Consider the following 8,896-nt stretch of genomic DNA (forward strand, 5'->3'; position numbering starts at 1 on the left):
GCAAGATAGATTGCAATGGTAAAGACTCATTTGCAATTTTTTGCCGGCTAGCTATGAAAATAACAAATTGAGCTTGGTAAGAAAATGAGCGTTATTTAAAATCTTGGCGCGGCAGGAGTGTCAGAAGGGTTATGTACGCCCTATTTCTTTACATCGACAGGTTTGTAGCCCGTGTCCAAGAACCTCAGTACTGTGGTGTCAAATGTATATTTTAAAGGGATGTTTTTCACAGACGTCATTTTGAAACGCGAAGTGCCGTTGAAGTTGTTTACACCAGTGTATAAACACAAAAGACACAAAGACATTTTCAGACTGGATTTTACGACTCAAAATAAGTGTGGGTGCCTCGCGGGAATAATTTGAGGGGCTTAACAATAAACTCGGGCTGCAAATTTCGGAAAGGCAATATATCAGTTTTTTAAAATATTTATAACATTAAATTCCCTTCGAAACTCAATCACTTTCATTGATTTTACCTCATATAGAGAGCATGCTGTGTTGTCATGGTGATGACAGTCATGTCTGGTATTGTGTTTCCCAATGTACCGTGAACGAAGGTGTCAAACAAAATATTAATTGATGGCTTTTACTGGCAAACTGGAGATAATCATTAATCTGCTTAGAAGACACAGAAAAAAACTGGTTTAGTTAAGGTGTGACAGTTGCTTCATGGAATAACGTAGGTGGGTTTATATATACATATATATAACCTGTACATTTCGATGCCGACATACGTTCAAAGTTACGCACTACTGATGCCTACAGAATCGAGTGAGTTATCACGTTTTGATCTAGTTTTATTCTCAATGTGTTTCAATAAGTCCAATGAATGGATTTCTGTTACACAAACTGAAAAAAAATACTACTAGGGGTGTTACAAACGTGGCCAAGTGCTTTCATTACTTGAATTTAAACGAAACTAATTAAAAAATACCATTCGTAGATAAGAATATAGCGTATTGATGCAACACAAATCTTAGCTTAACCCACATACATAAATTCAAATATCAATGTGTGTTAAACACAAGTTAGCTTGCCGCAACTTAGTGATAAACATAACATAATAACGCCTACAAACAGTTCTTATCAGAAGAGGCTGTTTATAATGCAACGTCACTACGCCTACTAAACTTGCCATCGATATTGAGCCAAACCAGATTCAGTCGTTAAATTTTGTGTTCGTAATAGGAAGTTGTGATTATACACACAAGTCTTTACTTGGATAACACATTTTCGTATAAGCTGCCCATTAACTTCTCAGGTCTCCTGCGCAGTTTGCATCTTTGAGAATTTTTCTTTGGATACTTATTAATGCATCAATTATTGAGTAAAAAACATTTTTCAGATAACGAATTTTAAGTTAAGTGATATTACAGTCTCTATTCTGCTTGAACATTATTAATGGTATATAACATTCAGACATAAATCCGAAGGGCCAGTGTCAGTAGGACGTAACTTCATAGGCAAATCGAACGAGTAGCATCCGTCTTGCCCCCTTACAACAAAAATGACCAATTTGAATAAATATAGCACATTTAACGTACGTTTGTAACCAAACAATCATTTAACGAAGCATTTACATACTACCGTTGTCGTATCACGGCTCCCGGACCATCCAGTTTTTATAGTGTTTTTTTTAATAATTTGAAACTGATCATAGTAACCACTGCCCTGCAAACGAGAAGACGCCCAGCAAAGACCGTTTTAATTTAAGAGGTATTCCGGCTGACCTCATGTCAAGTGACTTATCACGGCGGGCTATTGCAAATCTGAAAATGACTATAGAACGAACCAGAACGATGATTTGAGCTTGACACCTGCAAAGTGCATTAACTTTCTAGTAATAGTGTCAACAAAGAACACTAGAAAGCGTTTCAGGCATAAGCCCATGTTTGAACGATGGAATACAGTATGGGCCAAAGAAAATACGTGTATGTCATGTCAGGAAGGGTGCAATGTGGCAAATCAGCAGAGAAAGGACAACACACACACGGGAAAGACTGTTAAAAAAGGTTAACGTGCGTATACACGTACATTTGCATTGGTAATTGAGGGGACGTCGATCTTGAACCCAAATAAACTCTTGAGGAAAATGCTGAAACTACGACCTCGATATTCAAGGAAAATATCAATTGAAATTGTTGAATGTAGAGGTTTTACTGTTCACTATGAAAACTTCGTTTTTAAAAAATGGTAAAAGGTCTGTCAAAATTTGTACAACTGTAATGAAACATCCGGATTGGATGAAAATGTATACGACAGAGCGAAAATGAAGAAAAATAATAAAAATAGTATGGAGGAACCGTTCTACATACAGAACCCTGAGCAGAACTCAAATATTTCGATAGAGAAAATTATTGTTATTGCGCTCACGGCAAAATGAATCCGCGGTGAGATTTGTAGAAAAAAACATACGATATTATGAACAATCCAGCATTCATTGGGGCCTCGCAATGTTTGATATTGTTATCACTTTGAACAATATTATAAAGATCAATAAACAGTGTTTACGGCCTACATTGACCTTTGCCGCTGTTCGGAATACATCGAAACTTATGCTGCTATATATACACCTTGTGAACAAAATCGACGGGAAACTGAATAACTCCATAAATATATGGTGGTATAGTAGGAAACCCGGGCATGCCAAAGGTTTAAACGTATAGATGATTCAAAAGTTCATTTCCGACAGAGAAGTACATTACTTTTAACCTAAAAAAAAATAAACGATCAATTTATTGTAAAATAAGCATGGGTATCTTATTGTTGAGGGTGAAAGTGTAGGTTTAGTTGGAAATCCATTAGATAAATGTATTAGCAAATAATGCAGAATATGCGAGCAAGGTCAAATTGAAGACGAAAAACATTTCCGATTTGAAGGCGACCTTAATAATGGTATGCGGTTATTGTACTGTGATGAAATACATCCTGTAGGTAGTTGGCCAATATATAAAAGTATGTTAAGTATTCTGATTTCTACTATTATTCCTTAACTCCAAAATCGTCAAATATAGCAGGACACGGGAAATGGTATGGTTTGATATGTGCTTAGTTTAATTGTGTAATCTCCCCCTTGGAGTAGAGGGTATTGGTGACACATTGTTTATCATCAAGAAGCACAATTATCAACGTTAATTAACTTGGTGTCACTGTCGTCGCATTAACTATTCTGTGAGTGCATATAAGTTGTTGGGGCGGCCTAAAGGGAAAGAACGAACAAATATTTAGACATTTATTGAATGAAAGCAAACTATTGAAATTAAGTTCGATATAGAGAGGCGAATGGCAACTACAGCTTTCAGAATATAGAATAACTATCAGCATGTGTAAAAATTGACACGTACAAGAGACGAGGGCTACAGTAGAATAAATTATAAACTCGTGTAATTCAAACATCAGCGGATCCCACTGGTCATTACGATTATATTGGACAAAACTCAGAGGAATCAAGTTTAAATACTTTTTTCAGAGACAATGAAATCTCATTCGAAATCGCGTAACACTTTCCTTTCCAAATTGAGCCAGTCTCCTAAAATAATTAAAGAGCATTGCCTGTGTTATTGCTGGATTGCAAAATGTTTCACGGATTAAAATCGTGCGATCTTTTTATTTGTTGAGAGGTTTGCACAATTTTATAAGTTAATTGACATATGAAAAAAATAAATAATTAATCCCTTACTTCAAAAAAACGTCTCTGTCACGTGGGATTTTGAAGTTAATATAATCATCTACTAATAATTTATTTAAGGAATGTCCTAGTCCATCAGTATAATAGTGACTCATTTATACGTTGCATATTTGAAATGAACTCTTTGCCAAATACAAATATCTTAACACAAGCTTTCGTAAATCTTTATATACCAGAGCAAAATAAAGAGCACAAACTAAGACAACACCATTTGAGATGAAATACTACTATAGCATCACTAATAAGTTACAACAATTAACAAATGAACAATAGTAATAATTAAAATCATTAAATTCCAAAAGAGATGTGGAAGTGTGGGCATGATCAGTAACCTTCAATAGGCTATAGGTGTGTAAAATGACCATTTTACATAAAGCAGTTAAAGTTAATTTATGAATTCAGTCATACCTAACTGATATTTATTATTTACTATAACATTAAATGATAATATTTAAATTTATCACATCAGGATTAGTATTTGCTCTATAGTAAGAACAACTATTCCATATTTGAGACCATTTACATGCAATAACAAATAGAGCAAGTATACATAAACCGCCGAAAATTGAACCTAATACTACTTTAATGAGTGTTGTAGATTTGGTTTCTCCAGCACCGGTTGTATTTCCGTTCGACGACGTCGATGATGGTAACGTTACGGTGTTTTCAATTAAAAGATACTCATGTTTTGATGTTCCATAAAATATCATCGTAATCTTTTCGATACGGCACATCATATCTGGAAAAGAAATCATGCATAAGTTTATAATCATTACTAACATTAAACGGTGTATTATCTTATATTGTTGTATTGATGTTGGAAGTTACCAACTTCATTGTATTTTTGCTTAGGACATGTCACATGCTTACACCATCTAACAGACTATTTCCTATATTTTACTCCATAAATCTTCCAACTTACATGAATAACTTCCAATCCCTATGATTTTCACTGTCCAGAGTCCTTCCATTTCCTCTCCCCAAAAGTGGTTTGCAAGAAATTTTGCATCGATGGAAACCCCTTCATTTTTGCCTACATCGTTTTCATCTTTAGGTGGCTCACCTGCGTGCTCCATCAGGATGGATTCGGTGCCACAAGGTGATATAACTGACATAATGGTCTGACTCTGCTTCGGATATACGAAGCTTAGTTTGACAATAATAGTTTCTATTTTGTCAATACATTGTGGTTGTTCTTGGCAAGTGATATTGGACGATGAAACTAATTCAAACCCTGTATCAGTTCGGTTATGCCTGAAAAACATCATGGAAAACAAAAAATAAACCTAGGTATTACTTGATATATATTTAATAACGGCGAAGAAACAAAACTAAAACTCGATAACTTATTTTGACATTTTTATAGTTCTAGTGAATTTGTTTGGTAAATATATATTTTATTCACTTATGCACCTGACAATGATTTAATCAACTTAGGGTGGGTGCGGGTTGTGGGTGAAGGGGCAAACACAAGGGATGTAGACAAACTACACATACTGCACCCCGGTTGGGCGAACAATTGACAGGTACATTATACTCACTGAAAATCAAACCAAACCAAGGTCAGATTCAAAAGTTGTAGATTAAATTTCCAGTGTTTTGCAAGATGAACCATTTTCAGCACTTGTACATAACCGAATCCAAACACCTTATGAACTGTAAACGAAATATCAAAGAGATTCTGCAAATTTACTGTTACGGTTAGCGCTAGACATATATATTGGTGAGCTGTTGTGTCATACATGTAAAGATATTAAACTTGACTATAATGACTTTGCTATTACAATAGTTCTGATTGACAACAAAAAGTATATTAATACTCAATACTAGTTAACCCAAATATTTAAGAGGCACACCCGATGAACGAAATTGGACTATAGGCACTGGTCGTTTACTGTCAGTGTTCACCAGTACAGTTACGATCATTTCTTTCGGTTTGGGTTTGCATAGTAGTATTGGATACCGTTTACCGACTTATAAGTTCGTGAGAAGGATTCTCTTGTTAAAATCGGTTGTCGGAGGCTGTGAGCGCCTGTCACTGGTCTAGTTTAGGCATGCAAAGCGTATTTGTGAGCAAAGCCGACAATCGTTAGGCAACTATTAAGCCAATATGCAATGTGCAGTGTAAAATATTGCTATTTATTATTACTTAGACAGTTTATACCTATTAAATCAATAAACGTTAGAAATTGGCCCATAAAATGAGAGTAGGTCGACATCTAATCAGAGTTATGATCTTACAAATGTTACAATGAGTTACAACAAAGTTAAAAAAAAGAGTGTTTTTTTATCTCAAATATCGGGTTACGCGGTTACATTGATTATAATGGTTTCATCGGTAACATCGAAAATTTTCATCTAAAAATTAGTTTTCAGGTCGACCTCTGATCATAGTTATACGGTTACAATAGTTACAATGAGTTACCGCAAAGGTTTTGTAAAGTATGAAAAAGTGTTGTTGTTTTCTATCTGAAATATCGGGTTACGCGGTTACTTTGAAAATGTTCGATGTAACCGTTGTAACCGTTTGTAACCAATGTTACCGCAAACCCGATATTTAGATATTTGTCGACGTAACTGATTGTAATACAATTTTCAGCGTGCATGCCTCACAATAAACCAGTGTAACCAATGTAACTAAGCTCTAATAGGCGTAACAATATTCAAAGCTTTCATTTTATGTGCCAAATTGTATGCCCTATCTCTATTAGATGGCTAATGGATGGATATAAAAATCAATACCAAATGTTTCTTACAATGTTTTCCCGCACAATTCTTTGTAAAATGTGATGTCTCTGCTAATCCGATGTATCCTGATGACTCCACGAGCAAATGCTTTATACCACGCGAAGTAAGTGAAGGACTGAAATGAAATAAACTGAGCAGTTTTTAAATCGTGACATAATAAAATATATTTACTTTGACAGATACAGAATCATAACAATATACTTTATATATTACATATACACATTCCGTATTTCCAGAAATGAACTTAACAGTGATTTTTTCTCAGCCGAACATCAAGTGATCATTTCTAGATTTGTTTGTTTACTGGTGCATACATATTTCGCAAATTAAAACTCATTTATTTGATTCACACCCCTTTGACCATTTCAAAACCACTATGGAATTGTTTTATTTTTTGATTCTAAAATTCTAATGTTTTCCTTGTGGAACATGCTGAATTAGAAGTTTGCTTAAATTGGGATTTTACTTCGCCTGTAAAGCCAACGCATTCATTCCGGACACTACAGCAGTTGCTGCAGAGGATCCTCCAAATTTGTTGTCGCACAATCTAGATGTTTGTTGACGATAAGTATGGGTCACTGTCAGCTATGAAAAAGAATACGGGATAAACATGTACTCTCAAAGTAAAATGATCAACACATATTGACCTTAACTATCCATTTCTTAATCAGGACTGGTTCTGTTTAATAATCAGCAAAGCTTAAGTTTCCATACCATTCCATTGTCATTTCTTCTTCTTCCCTGTCCAAATGCTGACACAAGAGTAGCTGAACTAACAAAGCTATTTCGAGGTACAGTTCCGTTGATTCCAAAACTAGCGACTCCAATAGTGTAAATATTGTTTGTAAACCCGTTTCCATGGGGACCAGAAGGAAACACGAAGATAGAACCAAGCCCTTGTCGACCCTACAATAATTACAAACTGTACCTGTGATGTAGTTATAGAACTAAATAAACTTAATTAATTTCATTTTTTGTAGAAATAATTTTAAATAATAGTTTGCAGTTGTAACTTTTAACTTTACCGATAAATAACAGCAAATTCTGGAAAGACTAAACATTTTGAACAACCAATCGACCAAATCTTGATAACATTTCAACTACTGACGCGCCTTTTTGTCATTGTTAAGTTCAGACATAAACACAATAAAAGGGTACTGTCTTATCAACGGTCGTTTCGTACAATCACTCGTAAATCCAAGATGTAATATTATGTATTTGGCTTGTGCATCTAAAAAATACTTTCAGTTAGATAAAACGTTGTAAGACAATCTTAAAAATAAATTCTTCATTGTACGGTATTTGGTAGAAAACACGTTCATATATATTTATTTTACTGTACCTTTTGCAATCCAGTTTCAAAAACACGTTCGGTAAATGGCTGCAACATTTTAAAAGGTTTATCGAAGGTCCAACTATTTGAGTATATGTGAATTTCTTGGTTTTTGAAGTTAAGTGCTGCAGAAAACCGTCCACTCGTAATCTCGGGGTTAGTATCCCATTGAAACTTCTTGACCCGACCTATTTTCAAAGCTTAATATAAAACGCAGTGTGATCATTATCTAATCGGATGATATCAGAAACTGCTATTCAAAATTATTAATATATCAAGTGCTTATAAATTAAAGGCCCAATATAGTATTTTCAAACATAATCTTCAGGTCCTGAAAATAGCTAAATTGTATTCAAATATCAAATCTGAATTGTGTTGAAAGCATCTGGGAAAGGTACTTGTATCGGAAATTGTGTTGTACCAAAGTTCGTTATGAGTGCGTTACACGAAACCCGATATTGCTTAATTAAGTAATACTTTTTCTGACTTTAAAAAAATGTTCAATAAGCAATATATACTGTTCATTTACCTGTTTGCTCGAATGCCTATCGTCAAAAACCAATTCAAACACGTTAAAACGAAAAGAGTTATCTATACCGACTAGTATAACTATGACATGAAAAACGTATTTACCCTCATTATATAGTTCAATAGTTTGCTCTCCTTTACTATATATAAATAATATTTACTTGCCTTGTGTGAACTCCATGTTTTACGTGCTTATAAGTTTGACGCCAAATTCATGTAGAATTGAAATATTTGTGACACGTTATACATTAAAATGGGCACATACCTGCGACTTTTGTATTAAATGCCACCCCGGCGCCGCATAAACTGCAATTGTCGTTTTCTTTAATACCACCAATAAGGCCTGCACAGGCATTCCCATGGCTGTAACAAATTAAATCATACATCCAGTTCATTCTATCTTAGTTATTATTTATGAATGATGGGACAAGTGTAAGGTTATTGCCATGCTTACTAGTTAAAGCTCCCAGTAGACTCGATTTCCAGTGAAACCTTGTTTCACTGACAGTTCCAAGGCGGTAATCCCATCCTTTAACGGTAAAGAAATTTTGATGAGGATATGGCTTGTTTGTGGTGTTAGTATTTGTGTATGTGGTTTA

Source organism: Mya arenaria, chromosome 5 (assembly GCF_026914265.1).
Source record: "Mya arenaria isolate MELC-2E11 chromosome 5, ASM2691426v1".
Lineage (NCBI taxonomy): Eukaryota > Metazoa > Mollusca > Bivalvia > Myida > Myidae > Mya > Mya arenaria.